Source organism: Parus major, chromosome 9 (assembly GCF_001522545.3).
Source record: "Parus major isolate Abel chromosome 9, Parus_major1.1, whole genome shotgun sequence".
Classification (NCBI taxonomy): domain Eukaryota; kingdom Metazoa; phylum Chordata; class Aves; order Passeriformes; family Paridae; genus Parus; species Parus major.
The window spans coordinates 20,665,989-20,683,386 of NC_031778.1; the positions used below are offsets into that span (position 1 = coordinate 20,665,989).

Here is a 17,398-nt window from a genome sequence, read left to right on the forward strand (position 1 = left end):
GTGAGAAATGGGGGACTGTGTTAGCAGTGTTGAGGAAGGGAATTAATTTCCCCTTGATGTCTTCCCCCCAAAAGTTAAGGTGAATTTTATTCTTCAGGACCACTGCACACAGGAAGGTCAGGGACCAGGGACCAAATTGTGAGCTGAAAAGGAAAAATCAGGGGAAAAAAAAATCCAAGAACAATGTACACATGCCTATGTGCCCTGTGGCATCCCTCTGACACTGATTTTGTAGTGATTGTGACTCTGAATGTAGAAAGTAATGAATCTTAATAACACCTTGTCTATGGGAAGCTGAATGAGTTTTGTAGTTGAGTGGTTTTAGCTGAGCTTTTCCTGGAGGAACAGAAGTGCAAATTGACCTACACTTTCATTAGGGGTTTGTCTCCCACATGAGCCTCTGAGATGATGGAGAGGACAAAGTGTAACTGGAATAATGGACACTATTAGTGACCTCTGAAAGCATCTTTAAAACAGCTTTCAGATTAAGTCTCCAAATTAGCTTGGCAGAAGATAGGGCTGCCTTCCATTCCTTGTGCATGTGAGCAGATTTAAGACAGACTATGCCCAAACTACAGGGCCAGTAGTGCTTTCCAATTATGGGTGACATCCAAGCAGCTTTCGACTCTCTTCCTCTGTGTTCACATCTCCACGGGAAGGAAAGGCAGGGAAGTTCTCCCCATGCAGGTTTCCAGCTGAACAAGACCCCACGAGAAAAGAGTATTATCTTTAAAGAGTATTTCACACACAGTCTACATGTTACCAGAATGAGCACCACCCCATCCCTCGCGTGAAAACAGATGTCATCATCTCTCTGTCACTCCCTGCTGCTCCTAATCATTGCCTTCTCCCCTTGGATCTTTCCACTGCTTTCCTACTCCATTGTTATCTCTGCTTTTTTCTCTTCCCCATCTCATTTCCCCTCCTGCTCCACCCTGCTCCTTCCCTCGCTTCCCTCACTTCCCTCAGTCTTCACTCCTCACATGGGTGAAAAATCCTAATGGAATAGGCAGGATGCTGCCAAACAGGCAGGAGGATCTGGCAGAGGATAACTGGATGTACAGACAACTTCAGACTGTCAGTGTTGCCTGTCAGCAAGTGGCAGGGAAGCAGGGGCTGCGTCGCATGGCAGAGTGGGAAAATGATGCTGCACCCCTGAATCCCAGCCAAGGCTGCCAAGGCTGAACTGAAGAGCTTCAAAACACCCACGCTATCAAAGGGGTCCCACTGAATGATTCAGAAAGGCAGAAAGCTTTCAGGCTTGACAAATAAAATTGCAAAGCGACATCCGTGAGAAGTAACAAGGCTGAGCGCAGTGTTTGGAACTTCCCAAGGCTTCGCTTGCCCTGCTCCCTGTGCTCTGTGTGTGTTACCTCCCTGAAAACAGCGAGCCCCGTGTGAAGCAGGAGACACAGGGCAGAATAAACATTTGTAGAGTGAATGACTCACATAGAAACAAAACCCTTCTTGCAATTAAAGCCCAGGAACGCATTCTAAATCCCTTTGACTGAAGCATCTCAGGATACCCTCAGCACGCTCAGTAACTGATCCGTGGCTGCTGACCGCAGGCACTGGGCTGTCCTGTGCATCCAGCCTGCTCAGTGCTCCAATAGAAAACTTGGGAAAAGCATCACAACTTTCCATTGAGAGACTTCACATCTCGCTGAGAGCCCCATTTACATTTTTAACCCCACTGACTGTTGACGCATTTGCTCTAACAGCGTTGGCAGACAAACCTGGGGAGCTCGGGGGCGCAGAGTGCTCCTGATTTCATGTGGATTGCTGGCGCTTTCAGCAGACATTTACCAGCAGCTGGCAGCTCGGAGATACAGCATCTATTCTTTCCTTTCACATTTGCCTACAGAGCTGTAAATGTCAAAGCCTTTCAAGTGCCCCTCCAACAAAATGAGTTAGTAAATCAGCAAATGTGGCACCGCACACACTCATGTGGTGCATGTTAAGCTACTGTACTTCATTCACTTCTTTATCCGATGGCTCCGTGAGAAACAGAGCTCGCTGAGGCGCCGAGATGCCTTAGTCATTTTGTTTGTTTTTTCACATGGCTACTGTTCTTGTTTTGTTTTTTTCCAAAAGCTGCGTCAGATGTGCTTAGCATTCAACTCAACTCGATACATTGGATGAAAAGGCCATTTTCTCTTCACTGATGAAATATAATTGAACCCACTTATAATGAACTCACATACCAAATAATGAAACTCCATTTGTGTGACCGGGGCTCTTTTCTGAACCCCACAATTCCCAGTCCCCTAAGGGAATGTTTAATGTGCTTTTCCACCAGTTTCACTGAGATCACAATTTGGCACATCGGCTTTTTGCTTTGTTCTTTATTGTCTCTATACCAGAGAGAAGCAAGTTTGTAAAAAAGAAAAGACAAAGAGTAGGAGCAGTTTAATTAGCAATCAGTGTTGTTTGAAAACCATCTCTTTAGCACACAGTTTTTCCCAGTCCAGTGTTTTAGCATTCCACTTCACTGCAACTCGTGGTTTCCTGGGTGTCTTCTTCACCTTCAACCTGTTTTAAGCTGTCTCCTGCAAATTCTGCAGGAAGCTGCCAGTTTTGGCACAGCCCTGCAATCTATTCCCTTGAAAGCCGTCAGGGCCTTGTTAAGGAGCAGAGCAGCACAAGGCAAACACTTGTATTGTGTCTTTGGGGCTCCCACAGAGACAAAACTCTCCCTTTGCTTCAAATATGGGAAGATGTCCCCAGCCTCCTTTACGTGCAAACATCGTGGATAAGGAGGGTACTTAGCCAAAAAGTCTCTGTCTGACCTCATGAGCGTGTCTGGAGAATGTCAGAGCTGCTGGCTGAAGATAAGGAAGAAGGCTCAGCCCCAGACAGGGAAGATGTGGAAGGAAGGGTGGGCTACGCTGTCTACACATGCTGGATTTTAGGAAAAATAAATTTATTGTGCACTTATTAAAATCTGACTGCCTAAAGCCAGGCATTTCTTTTTCCTCTGAGCTCTGCCCCGTGGAGAGAAATGTATGTGAGAAATCAAACCAACTGAAACAGCCTCAGGTTTTGAAAGGAGTGATGAGGTTTTCTTTAAGGTGACATTAACCTGGAAAATTTGGGAATTTGCTGAAAAAAATCACTAAGTTTGAGCACACTGCTACTGTCTGTTGCCAGCTGAGCATTTCCATCAACAGAGTGGCTGATAATCCCAGGTAATGGGGGAAGGAGTTGCCACCAGAGCCCAGTGGCACAGCAGAGCTGTGGGACTTTATCATGAGATCATTTTGGGAGAGGTCCTGATACATGGCTGTTGTCTGCCTTTGCTCTCACACAGGAACAAATCACTTTGGCATTATGCATGTTTAAAATCAGCATCACCATCAGGTTTATTTGTCAGGACCTCATGTGAACATGATGCCCTGAGCAGCCTCACCTGGGACCTCAGCCCCACCTGGCCTTGGGCTCTATTTAAGCTCAGCCCAGGGCCTATTCCTGTGTTGTGCTGCAGTCTGTGTGCTGCCTGTGGCTGTAAGTAGTCCTGAGAAGGGACATTATTTCTTTGAGCTAATTGTAGGCTGAAAATAGTAGATAATTAGTTCTGTGTTAAATGTCACTTTACTCCTTCTCTGGGAGGGTCATTCTGGCACAGGTAGGGTCTCTGAAGACGTTTTTGTGGCTGTCACCCTGTTTTCACTGACAAGTGGCATTTCTAACTATCTGACTGGTTTCTTTATGTTATAAAATTTATTGTCAACAAACAATGCTTTTGTAGACAGGGACTTTAAATTCTGGAATGAACAAATAATTCTAGTTTGTGGGTAAGTCCTCATCTTCCCAACTGAAGCACACATCTCTGTGAGTGACTCTTAGCTGTGGGTCTGGCTGGTGACAAACCACATCTGTCAGGTTAAAGAAGTGGCTGTACCTCTGTAGAAGCACCATGCAGGCTGAGGAGAGCTGCTGTGGGTGCATGTATGCCAGCCTGAGAGTGGAATGGTAGACAGAGATGATGGGGAGGTGTCTGGGAGCTCTTCCCTCACTCTGGCTATGGTTTGGGAAAGTGGATGGTTGCTGGATGCTGTTAGACCTGGGACTGCAGGGTGGCAGCACTAGGCAAGACTCATCTGGTTTGTTTTTCTCGGGCTCCTTGGCTTTTCTGAAGTCCCATTTTATTGGTTCTGTGTCTAGCTGACCCCTCATTGTGCTGAGTTTCAGGTCATGTTGAGGCAGGTCACGTCTCTTATTTATCACTCTCATCTTCTTTTGAAAACTGCTGAGAGTCTGGACTAGGTGAGTTAATACCCAGCTGAATTTTCTCTGTTAAGTGAATTATTACTAATATCCATGGAAGGAACTCCTTGGAGGTGCTGCTGAGATAATACAAATGCCAGTGGTGTACAAAATAGAGATAGAGGCAAATGCCTTGCAGAGAACTGTTGCCTGGGAGAAATAATCTAGCAAGGTCTGTGCCTGGGAGCTTCCTGGTTTCAATTTCTTGCTGAAGTTAAATAGAGTTTCAGTGGAAATCCTGATGGCAGCTGCTCTGGCTTTAGTAAAGGCTGGCCTTTTTAAAATCAGTGCTGAGAAGGCTATCAGCTGCTTCTGTAATCAGCAAAGAATTAAAGTGTGAGAGTGACTAAATATTGCTCACTTCTTCAAATGAATTAACTGGTGTACTGCAGCCTGGCTCCTGAAGCCCCTGGAGCTGCAGACAGGCTCCCCTGCTGATGTGAGTGATGTCCCCTCACTCTTCAACAGGAGCTGGAGTGGCAACTCTCACTTGAGTTTCAAAGAAAATTGCATGGCACTTCAAACTGGGAGCTGTGAGTGAGGATGGAGGCTGTTGGTTATTGCCGTGATGAAACTAATCCAGTCCGGAGGAGGATAAAGGGTTGCTTAGCAATACTTTAGCAGTGACTAACAATGCTTTACGAGGCTTTTACTGTTGACTAAGTCTTTAATAGTGGCTCAGTGGGTTTTTTTTAGTGGAATGTCTTTACTATTTTTGTAATGGTCTCTCCTCTTGAGAAACTGTCAAACTCATCACGTATAATGAACAGACAGCAGTCAGAAAGCATTTGATTGCTGCTCATGTGTTGATTTTTGGCCTGGCCTCATTAAGATTCCTTATCTTTACCTTCTCTTTCCCTAGGAGTTCTTAAATTAGCTACAGAGATTAGATTATTTAAGTGCCTTTCATACAAATGCCTCCTTCTGTTTGTTTTTCCTATGACACCCCAGTGTCCATGTGGAAGCTCGTTTTGGGTATTAAAGGAGAGATGTAAGGTTGTCTGAACCAGTCCAGAGTCACATCTTGTAGAAAACTTTATCCTGGTGTTCTGTGAAGCTCTTCAGCAGGGTGAGATGTATATTGTTCTGATCAATATTCCATGACTATTAAGAAAAGTTGCCTTCTTGAAGGCAGGAGGCTGCTGTGTACCATACAGTATTTTAAAACAATTCCCATTTAAAGGTGTACTGAGGGCCAAGTGTTCTACTCGTGGTTTTTTTGGTTCACTTGCAAGCACTCACCAAGTAAATGCCTCTTCCTCTTTTGTGCTGAGGCATCTGAGTCATGGCTGTCACTGTAGAAGAAGTGTTTTGAGGAAAGGAAAACTCATTAAGGCTGAGGACTGCATCTGGATCCTTTAAGCATTCCCCATGGCCATATCCATGCTTTGGAGTTGATGCTATCAGGGGAAGCAGTAACAACAGAGTAATCCCCAGCAAAGCACAGCTCACATTTTAGCTGTGCTCAGAGACTACTGTGCAGGCAAGTGCTGCTGTGGGACTTCACTGTTCCACGTGGTGAGCCCTCAGCATGGGGGCCAGGGCTCTTTGCTCCAGCTGGGAGCAGGGATCCCCCTCAATCAGTGCCCTGGGAAGTGCAGGGCTCTTGACAGCACCATGGGTTTCCAAATCCTGGTAGCCAGTGTTGATCCAACAGCCAAATAGGAGTTTTGAGCTCTGCAGAGAGCAGCATGTGGGAGGGCTGCCAGGGCTTTAGCAAACCCACCAGGTGGGATACAACAGCCCTACAGAGGATGTGAAATTCTGAATAGCTATGTCTCTGCAGCCTCCTGAACATTCCACTGTTACAATATTGATTACTATGAATGAGATGAGTCTCTGATCTTGTGAACACCAGTACAATTTGCAGGACTCTGGAGGATGCTGTCCCTCAGTCCTTTGGCTCCAGTCTGTGCAAATTTGGGATAAATAAGAGAAGCTCAGCATGTTAATGGGATCTCCTGGTGCTTGCTGTGTTCTGAGATTCACTTCTTTAATCACCACAGGAATTTATGTACCTGTCACTATTCAGCTGGGAAGCTGAATTTCTTTCAGCACTACTGGTTCCATTAACTTCTTAAATTTCAGCACACTTAGGAAAAGTGGAATTGAATGTCTAGGAGCTGGAGTGGGAGCCTGCAGCACAGTCACCTTGGTTTGAGGTGTGAGGCACAGCCTGGTGTGGTTTTGTGGGTACCCCAGGTGAGCTTTTCCCCTGTGATGTGGTGACTGTGCTGCTGCTCAGCTGCAGAAAGGATGTTCCTGGTGCCCCCAGAGCTGAGCCTGCTGCCCTGTCACCCCTCTGTCATCGTGCTGAGTCACCCAGGGAAGGTTTGGTGGTTAAACACTGTGGAGCACAAAGTCACCTCTGCTCTTTGAAGTTTCTAGGGGTGAGATGAAGAAAGCACTCTCCCTTTGAATTTTCTCTAAAGTCTGTAGTTTTGCTATAACCTCAACAGCACTGGCATGGAAAGGGAGAATGGAAATGGACTTTGAAATTATAATTCGTGCTTTAGTTGTTCCCAGCCCTAAAGCGAATATTACCTTAAAATCCAAAACTTTCAGTTCATTGGAAATTGCTTGAAATCTGAATGTTGACCACTAAACCTGCGAGTTAACCACAGAAGTGACCTGGATAAATGTCATCTTTGATCCTTTAACAATATTGTCAGAGCCTCAAGCACAGCAAAGAATTAGCAGTGACATTTCTAGGGAGCTGCTGGAATCTGAGTCTTCTCAAGAGTCCTTCAGGTTTTTAAAATTGGAAAGACATCTTCCAGGCTAGATTTTAACAAGAGAATCACTTTACCACTAACCTCATACCACTGTTACTTAATGATGTGTGCTCAGTGTATTAACACAGACATTTCACTTCTATTTCATTTCTGGTATTTTTATAAGGTATTTGTCTAGCTATCTGTGGGAATCCTGCAGCACAGAGCTATTCCTGCATGTCTGGTTTTAGGTAGTCTCATGGAATCAGTGTTTTGGTGCTTTCTTGGTATGTGTAATAAAATCCAGCATATTCATCTTTTCTGCTCACTTTTTCCAAGCCTGTCTTTCTCAATGGCCTTCAGTGAGTACAAATATCTGACACTGGAGGTTTATCTGAGGCTTTTCTAATACCCTGCTGTAGCTGACTGCAGTCATTCCACAATATTTATTACCTGTATGTAAGGCTTAGCAGCTGTGAGAGGAAGGGAAAGCCACACAATAACAATATGTGTGAGACTTAGCACATTCCCACCAAGTGCAAACTTCCACTTTGAAAGAAGGATGATGATTCCTAATAAAAGCAAATTTGGGATAGGTTTCCTAGTATGAGTCCCCTGTGATAATCTGAGGAGCCTCACTTGGCAGTGCTCAGTAACAGGGGTGTGTGCGGGCATGTCAAGTTCAAACTCCTTTTGGGTTCTGGGGCTTGTTTTTCTGTTTTCTGTGCCCTCCCTAGAAGTGAAAAGAGAAGAGGAAACATGCACCTAGCACAGGGTAACAAAAACACCACTGAACTTGGGGTTTTCTCTGGGTGGGGTAACCAAACTGCTGGCAGCTGCCTGAGGTTTAGTGAAGGGTGCCAGGCTTGCCTTATGTGCTTTATCAACCCTCACATGAAAGGGTTGAGAAGCTGATTTTTAAATTAGAAAGTGCTTTTTTCTGAAGTATTTTTAGGAAAGGAAAGAAAAGGGGTATGACTTTTACAAGAGAAGCAGGTAGGTGAGGGAGGAAGAGACAGGAGTTCCCTCATAATCGAGCACTCATTTCTTTATGGGGATCTCCTATGCACACAGAGGAACACGCTTCAGAGCAGAGGACTCGACACACAGGGAGGCATTTTAATCCCCCAAAGGTAGGAAAATGTGTTTGAGGTTTGTATTATTAGTCTATATTTTTATCTTCTGATCCCTAGCTGAGCTGTGCCTGTTTTGGAGCTGCTGTGCTGGCTGTGCACGTGTCACACACCTTTCCCTGTGGCTCTGAGCACGGCCAGGAGCCCTCCAAAAGCACAGGCCTGAATCGTCTGGATGGTTTAGTGAGCTGAATCATCTTGCCCAGGGTCAGACAGGCAAGGTGAAAGCTAAGTGGTAGGAATAGTTGAGTTGGACCAACATAACCTGTGTGGGTGACTCAGAGTTGTTAAAGTGACTCAGGTACACCGAGACAGCCTTAGAGACAAGGGCTGGGGTGAGAACAGAGGGCAAGGCTCAGACACCAAAAATGCAGTTTCTGATTCAGACCAACAGTCTGTGTGGGTCTCGGCTATTGAGAAGAAAATGACTCTACTGTGGCTGAAACCAGGACAATATCCTTCTTCCCCTGTGGCCTGGCTCAGCATTTGGGGCTTTGGGCTTTCTAGAAGGTAAAAGACTTCTGCTCCATATGGACACTCCAGCAACTTGGTGTTACTGGTGTGAGTGGGAATTTGCCCTGGGAAGCAGACACCTATCAGCCAGGCATCACTAATGTTGGCATCTTGGTCTTCTGATGGGTCTGAGCATCCATAAATGGGTCAATCATCAGTGAAGGCAAGAAGAAGACTTCAGTAGGATTGAGCTAAATCTCCTAACTGGCAGCTTTCAGGAAATAGAAATAGTGAAGCCAGTTTGGCCATCAGATTGTTTGTGGGGTAGGTGTGTGTCCTTCTTCTCTGTTGAGAACTTCTTTACAACAGCAGCCTCTGAGAAGTTACTGTAACTTATATAGATACAACAGCATATAGATTATATATAGAAATAGATATAATAATATCAAGAAGATATATATGTAATAATGCCAGTGCTTTGAAATTATCTTCTGAGTGTGTACATGTACCTTGTTTCAAAGGAACTTTATAAGAATTGGCTCATCAGATTCTTATTCATCAGCCTTCAAAGACAGGGCTTCTTTTTTTAAGAAAATATGACCATTAACTAATGCCTGTACTTTTCTTTGATCTTTGCCAGCAAAATTTTTTTTCTTGAATTTCTTCTGTAGTCTCCCTGCCACGTACGGTTTGTGGCATGCACACTTATTTGTTCTTCGATTGGTTTCCAATTAATTATCAGAGGCAGTTATAAAAACTTCCATCCAATATTATAAAAGGCTTTTTTTTTTTTTTTTAAAGAGCTGTAAAATCAGCCACACACTGTTTCCTTTCATGTGGCTTGACTTTAACCAACACTGCCCCGAAGGTAAGAGATGAGGAGATGAACTGCTCCTGAGTTCTGACGGGCATTTGCAGTCAAGTCGGATGTCAGCACAAAGCAGGAAGCACTTTGTCAATAATAAATCAGGTGTCCCAAGGAGGAAAAGCTTGACAGGGGCTTCAGTGGTGTTTTGTCTCCTTATTAGTACCTGCAGAGTAGGATTAATGTCTGGTGTGATGTTTTCTGAGTCAAGTGTAAAAGCTGGAAGCTGGGTGGAAGCACCAGGGTGTGCTCAGGAGCCAGATGGGGGCTGGGGATGGAGCATCCACACATCCCCCAGCACAGCCATAGCCAGGGGTGGGGAATGTGAACTCCTATAACCTCCTGCACACAAGAAAACACAATTGCACTTCACATACTTGAAAATTTGTCCAATATTTCCAAGTATTCAGTAAAAGATCTTGTTTGCTGACAACAGCTTTCTTAGTGCTTTTCCCGTGTAAGGATTACTTGGCTTTGTTTATTTACATGCTGTGTTGTCAGAATTAAACCTCTCCATCTGTGTGAGGAGCAAGTAGTCTCAGGTCAGTCCTCTCCACTGGATATGTGTCATGGCAATTGGATCCAGCCCTTCCCTTCCCAGACCTTCACACTTGTCACCCTTCCTGCTCTGCCACTTACATTTACCCAGTGGCTGGGATATTTCAGAAGCCTCTTCCAGTTCTCTTGCTGTGACCAGAGCAGAAGCTGCCAGAACTCCATTTTTACTGTCCTGCTACCAAGACAAGTGACCATGGTTGGTGAGGTGCTCATGAAAACACCACCCAGAGACACCTGAGCATCCTGTGGAAAGCTGGGGTGCTGCTGCTAATGATTTCCTCCTGACAGGACAAACAGGATTTTATTGTCTAGAATTGCACATTTAGTGCTGAAGGTATTTTTTTAAACAAACAAAATGACCTGTGTCTCAGTGCTGTAGCACTATTTAGATCCTGATTTGTCCTATTAAGGGGCATCACAATTTTGAAGAGCAGGAAAAGGGTGGCAGACTGGTCATGTCACCTGGAACTGCTGTAGCAGAGTCTTATGTGGCATCTTTATTAGAGCCCTGGTGGTATTAATTACCCAGAAAACCCATTTGTGGGCAATGACAGCTCAATAAGGAAGCATGCTGAACCAAGATGGAAATTATAACACTTGCAGAGAAAATGGATTCTGCAAAGCTTGCTGCCCCCAGGAGCAGAGCCACGACTCGGAACCCCAGAGACAGCAGAGGTTGTGGGGCAGGAGTGTGCTGATTGCCTGCCATAAAGCCCTGGACTCAGCTGTGCACACCATCACCTGCTGTAATTTTGCCTGACTAATGATTATAGGTTTAGGCTTTAATTCTGCCATCTGCTCTGTGTGCAGATGGACACCTGCACTGGCTGCTGCTAGAGGAGGACCCACATTCAGGGATGATTTTTGTTTCCTGAAATGCCTCACAAATTCTGCCTTTCTGTTTTGGCAGAAATGTCTCTCAACACATTTAAGATTTATCCAGTGACTATGATAGCTCAAGACTGTGGTTAACCAAGACCACTGAAAAGAACATTGCTGTTCCCAAAATCTAAGTAACGTTAATGTTTCCACAAACACCACACAGCATTTCCATGCAGTTTAGAAACTGCAGTTGAATTATGGAGAGTGAAATTGTAACACAGGCTTACGTAGGTCATTAGCTATCAGGGCTTCCAGACTTCCCTTGTCTGGATGTGAGAGTATCTTGGCTTGAGCTGTAGTTATTGTCCCTCTGGGCAAAAAGACCTTGGGAGGTGAGGTTGGCTGAAGCTGCAAGGAACTTTCCTTTGCATTTCTCGTTAGGAGCTGGTGGATGGAAAATGTAAGCAGTGGGATAAAGGATTCCAGGGTGATGCTGACCCCAAGCCACAGCTTGAAGGGTCAGGGAGCACAGATTTGGGGAAAGGACGGTGATGTTTGTGTGGGAGGCAGAATGAATGGAGGTGATGGGCTGTTTCACAGAAAATGAGTCAGAGCTGGGAGGAACCCGCGATCAGGAATGATGTTTGGAGCTGCAGGAGTCAGGGACACAAGTCTGTGATCTCATGCCTGGAAGGTGGTGCTCAGATCTGTACAAGTATCAAGATGTGAGGCAGTGAGCTGGGACTTGAGTGCAAGCACCAGCCTTACACACAGAGATAAAGGTTTTCCTCCTGAAAGCAGTGCAACAACCCAGATCTTTCTACTTTGCTGCTGTAAATTAAAGTGTTTTCTGGTGTATAAATACAAGCCTGTGTCAGAGCAGGCAATGGAGAGACTATAACTTCATTGCTTCAGGTGATGTACTGGCATTGCCTGGTGAAATCCATAGTTTTACAGCACAGTTGCATTTTAGATCCCATCCAACTTGCAATGAATCCTGATTATCACCGTATTAGTTACAGCACTTGTGTCAGGCTGAGCTCAGCAGCATCAGCCCTGTCTGCTATAGGTCTGTGCTGAAGAGTTTTGTGGAGTCAGGGCCTTTATACCTTTATTTTTAAGCCAAGCATTTAATTTTGGGTGTTTTACCACTTAGGTGTATTTAAGTGTCTCATCCTTACCTTCTACTTTTACCTTTGCATACCTGCACGATCTAAGTTTGATACTCAGTAAAATGGATACCCACCTATAGTCAAATTAAACTGCTTTGAAATCAAATAGCAAAATCAACCTTTCTGTTGAGACCCCTTAGCATCAGGATGAGACAAGACTTTGTGCAGTATCTTACCTCTAAGAGGTGGGAGCGGATTAATCCATCCATTTTTGCATTGAATTGAACTGGAAGAACCTGTAGGATCTGGAGAGGCTTTGCTCTGCTTCTAGAGTCTGGATCGGCTACAATCACTTAGATTTGAAAGTGTTCTCCTTGTCATGGGCAGGATATTTCAATTTTGACTCTGCAGAGCTGCCTGCAGTCAGTGCTGCCCTGTGCAGGTGTCAATACTGACATTAGGCTGTGAGGTTTCCTCTGCTGCCGTGTCTTCCTGACGCAACCATTAAATTAACAGCTTCCTCTGAGGGAGTGGAGGTTAACAGGATGTCAATTCATAGAACAAATTTTCTTAATGTCAGTGCAGAGCCTTTGTTGTCCCTGTTAGTCATGGTGCCAAAACAGAAAGGTGTTTCTGCCCACAGGGGATCCCATCCCCAAACTGGTGTAACTGGTCAACACCCTTCCACTGATTCCTGTGGCTTCTGGGGTCAGCCTTTGAGCATGGAACAGTCTGACCCTCCTGACTAATGCAGAAATCACATTTGGAAAAGCTCTGGGTAGAGCTGATTCCGTGCTGGGTGTTTTTTCCTTGTGTTTATAGTTATTGAGCATTTTAATACTGATAATTATTAAATAGGGTCACCTGGAAAGGCACAAGCACTCCAGCTCTTGCCAACAAACCACTTAAGCATCTGCTTAGAGATAAGCACACACATTAAGGTAAATGAAGTTGCTTCTGGCCTTGGTGTTGAGCAGATGCTTACAGTTTCTGGATTAGGTGAAACTCCTTGCTTGAAATCATCATCTTTTACCCTTAATGAGTTTCTAGTATGATAATTCATTTTCATTAACAAAATATAAAACACTCCTCATGCTGAAAAACTAGATGGAATAAGGTAAAAATTAAGTTAAAGCTTCTCTGTGCAGATCCTTAGAGCAATGCCATTCATTAGAAAAGAGAGATGGGTGTGTAGTGAGAAATTATTGCATGTGCACTTCGAAATACCTTGTTGGAGCTTAAAATATCAGGTTTAAAATTGCAGACCTGCTTTTGATGTTGCAAAACAATGTATGGAGAGACAATATCTGACTCTGAAGCATACCTGACCTTATCCTGCTGGGAATTCTGCAGGACTGTGTGAAAGCTGGGAGGGAGAGAGCTCCTGGGTTAGTGGAAGTCCTGAAGAGAAAGATAAATGGCAAGAAGCACTCTGAATCCTACTCCTCCCTTGGAAAACCACTGCTGTGCTGAAGTGTCAGCAGCAAAACAAAGGAGAGATCCTTCCAGAGAAATCCAGCACAACTGGGCATTCCCACTGCCCTCCATGGGAAACTTCATAACCCTGGCCCTTCTCTTGGTGACTGTTTGATGGTTTTGTGGGGTGTTCCCAGCTGAGCCATGGACAGTGTGTGCTGGCATGTCCCCCATGAGCAAAACTGAAGGGGGGAAAAAAAGTGGCAAAACAAATTACCATCAGATCTTGTGTGGGAGTTATTTTGAGCATTAAAGATGGATAACCTGTCTTTTTGGGAGGAAGGCAGGGAAGGGAAGGCGGTGAGTTGAGTCGAGCAGCACTTGTGTTACAGGGATCTGCAGCATCAGGCTTTAAAACAACTCATTAAAATCCCGATTTGAGCTGTGCCCACAGTGATGGAGGAAAGGGCCTGCCCTGTTCCCACATGCAGATGGAGATTTTCAGGGCTAGAGCTGAAACATTTGTCAAGTGAGTGCATGAAGCTGAAGGTTACCTGTAGGCAGCTGTTGCTCAGCCTGGGGGTGTTTATATGGCTATTTAATTGCATGTTGCTCAGTACTAAATGAGTGAGACTTACATGAATAGCCACAGCAACACAAGTGCTGCTGCCTCTGAGATAAAGGATCTTATTTGAGAAACAAATGCTTAACTAATAATACCCCAGGCCCTGTGCACTTTTAAAAGTCTGTACTTATCTCTGATAGGAAAGAAGTGGTCTAGTACTTAAAAATAAACCAAAAGCATTTGAAGGATGTTTTTTTCCCCCCTCCATTTTTCTATTCTTTCCCAGGTTGCAAAAATAACATCCAATAATGAAATGAAAACAAGCTGAATTGTTACATTCAGTGGAGGAGGGAAGAGGTACTCACAAACAGCTGGAGCATGTCTGGGCCAGTGTCTCAGCTCCTTTCTTTCTGCTCATTCAGTGCCCCTCCAAGAATGCAGACAATGCTGGCCACGACTGTTTCATATTTGATTTCCACACTTAAATCTGTGCTTGTTAAATGAAACCCCATTGTCAGGCTGGCACACACCCACGCTGCCTCCTTGGGTCCCAGAGCAGAGCCTGCTCTCTGGGCAAGCCTCCTGCTGCATCCCTTCAGCGAGGATCAGGTATGCAAAGAGCACTTTGCTGCTTTTGTGATGCTTGTGGTGCTGCAGCAAAAGCTTCTGGACTCCTCTTGCAGCCACCTCCATGGATTGGCCTCGTAAATCTTGGTCTGAGGGCAGACAGAGTGCTGCAGGGAAGGGATGAGGGTTTGGAGCTGCCTCAGGAGTGGTGGATCAATGGGCACTCAGCTGGAGTTGGTCTCTGGGAAAGGTGCTGGGAGAAAACACTTGGGTAAACAGGGCCTGATTCTGCCCTGCTCAGGGAGAGGGGGCAGATGGGGATGCTTTGGGTCTTGGTCAGGTGCCAGGGTGCTCTGCTGGGACAGGACCATTGGGTCCAGCATTTCCAGAGCTCTGCTCAATTAAGGCAGAGATATTGTATGTCAGGAGCAAAGCAGGGACTGAATAACAAATGACCCCTTCATTTCCCCTGTAAAATACCAAGGAGGGCATGAAAATTATGAATGTGATTAATAAGCTTAGGGGATTATAAAACACAACATCTGTCCAGTCCTTTAGGCTGCAGACCCTTCAGGCCTTTCTCCCCTGTTGGTTCTGTGGTCCAGTACCTGCCTCCACAGCCCTGGTGTGGTGTCACTTGTCAGCATCATCCCTGGGACAGGGGTGCCACAGAGCTGAGCCCACTGCAGCACAGGAGGAGGGACAGGAGCTGTGCCATGGACTGTGATGCTGGAGCCACAGAAAGCGCTGGCAGTGTTTTGATTCTTCAGGTGTCCCAGAGGAGTGTGCTGCTGGGCTGTTGTCATGGAAACACCATTATTTTTGGGGGTTCTCCAGACTGGCTCCAAAGGTTGAAGGGAAGGAAAACCCCAAGGGGTGGCAGGCATGGGAGGTGAGATTTCTCTCAGCGCAGCAGGACTTGTGATTATCCAAGGCCTCCAAGGTGGATGGGCTGGAGGAATGACAGGGCTGGAAATGGATGCCTCACCCATTGCTCCTCTGCCCTCACCTCCCATCCTCCTGCCCTGTCAGGATGCTCCTGCCTGAGGCTCTGCCTGCAGCAGGGATAGCCCATGCTGAATGCTGGTTCCTTTTTACACCTCTCCTGCTGCTGATGTCTGTGTTGCTATGTTTATCTCAGCTCTAGGTCTGTGCAGGTTTTGGTGTCACTGCCAGAGCAAGGTTGACAGGCACAAGGAAGAGAAGAAAGGCAAATGTTCATGTTCTGCTCTCTGTGATGTCAAAAGCAAGCTGTGTAATTTCCACAGAAGTTCTGCCAAGCCTTTAAATTCAGAGGCCCAGGCTATGCATGCAAAAGGTGTAATGGGGCTGAAGGGCCAAATTGAAGGTTCATAAAGTGATCTAATGGAATGAACCACAGGGCTTCAGGGGTACTTCTGATCCCAGTGTGAGTGCATTCGGGACCTGTCCTTGCCCAGCTGTGCCACTCTCCTGGCAATCCACCTTGCCAAGCGTGACTGAGGCTGATCTTTAAATGTGCAAACTGGAGCAGCTTCACAAAGTCCTCACAGGAGCCAAAGCTGCACAGAACACAGCCAACCTCAGACATGGTGTTTGCAGGGTGAGGGGGCACACTCAGCACGTGGTGGGTGTTTGCAGAGCTTTGGGAAGCCAGTGCAGGGGAAAGGGAGCAGGGCTGTAACCAGGTGGCTGATCCCAGCCAGGGAGCAGTAGCAGGCTGGGCCAAGGAGCAGGGAAGTAACAGCAGGAGCAAATTCCACTGAGGCTCCCATGATGCTCAGGATGTTAAAGGCAAAACTGGCTTCCACTGAAATGGAGACAAAAGCATTTTATCACTTTTATGACCTGCTGAGTGATTTTTTTTTTTTTTTCCTTTTAAAAACCCCAGCTCTTTAAAGAGTATTTTTGTATTTCTTCATTTCCAACTTGGATAAACCCTCTTTTAAAAAATATATTTAATCTCCTTTATTCTGTGTCCAAAAAACCAATGTGATGGTAAGGAAAATTAGTAGCTTGAGTGTCATGAACTTATTAAAGAAAAATGGAGAGGATTTTTTTTTTTTTACAGGGAAGACCAAGTCATTGAATCTATATTTTACTAAGAATACCATAAGTTGGAACAGGTACACAGTTTGTCATATAGTGTTTAAGGACACTGGGTGGCCTTTAAAATTTAAATTGCATAGTTGAATACAAAAATTCTTTGTTATAAAACAGAAGATGTGGTAGGAAGTGGGAGACTGACTGCTGGTGGGACATTTAATGTGCACCCTCAACAAGCCCTGCACAGCATATGTGAGCCACAATATAAACAAGAAAAGTAGTTTTCTTTTCAAATGCATCATCCAGGTTGACTCTGTGCTCCCTTCCTGCCTCCTGCATGTGAGACCCTATCGACTCCTGTCCCCCTGCCTGGTGGCACCACCTACCCCTGCCCTCAGCAGGATTTTTGGCATGGCTCAGCTCTGGGGTAGGTGGGTGAAAAGCTTTGCTGGGTGCTCAACTTCCCTGGCTCTTGTGCTTCCTCCTTGTCCCAGCACATCCCTGCCCTGGAGGGGTTTGCTATGGAGCCAGTTCCACCCTTTGTGCCAGCTGAGAGGCTTTTCTAGGCTGGGGGAAGCCTTAGAAGAGCTTTTAGGAATAATTTAAATTTTCTTTGATCCAGCAGTTCTGCAGGTAGAAAACGAATGCTGTTAGAGCAGGCAGTAACCAGCAGCTGTGCTGGAACCTCTTGGGGAGCAGAAGGGGCTCCTCTCTACCAGGCGGGAATGACTGTTCTGTGTTCCTCCCCTGCCCAGTGCTCAGGGAGGGCTTTAAAAGGGATTGGATTGTGCACAGTAAAGGCAGGACCATGGTTCTGCAGGTGAGCACTCCAAGCCAGTTGGGAGGGCCTTGGAGGAATGGCTGAAATTCACATTTCATGGACTCTGATGTGACCCTGTGTC

General features: G+C 45.6%; 1 long non-coding RNA gene across 1 annotated transcript; it reads left to right on the top strand.

The window, feature by feature from the left end:
- The first annotated feature begins 3,756 nt into the window (after positions 1-3,756).
- LOC117244893 lies at positions 3,757-14,169 on the top strand. Its single transcript, XR_004498808.1, has 3 exons — positions 3,757-3,794; positions 4,192-4,266; positions 13,277-14,169. It is a non-coding gene; the product is annotated as an uncharacterized LOC117244893 (long non-coding RNA).
- Positions 14,170-17,398: the final 3,229 nt, after the last annotated feature.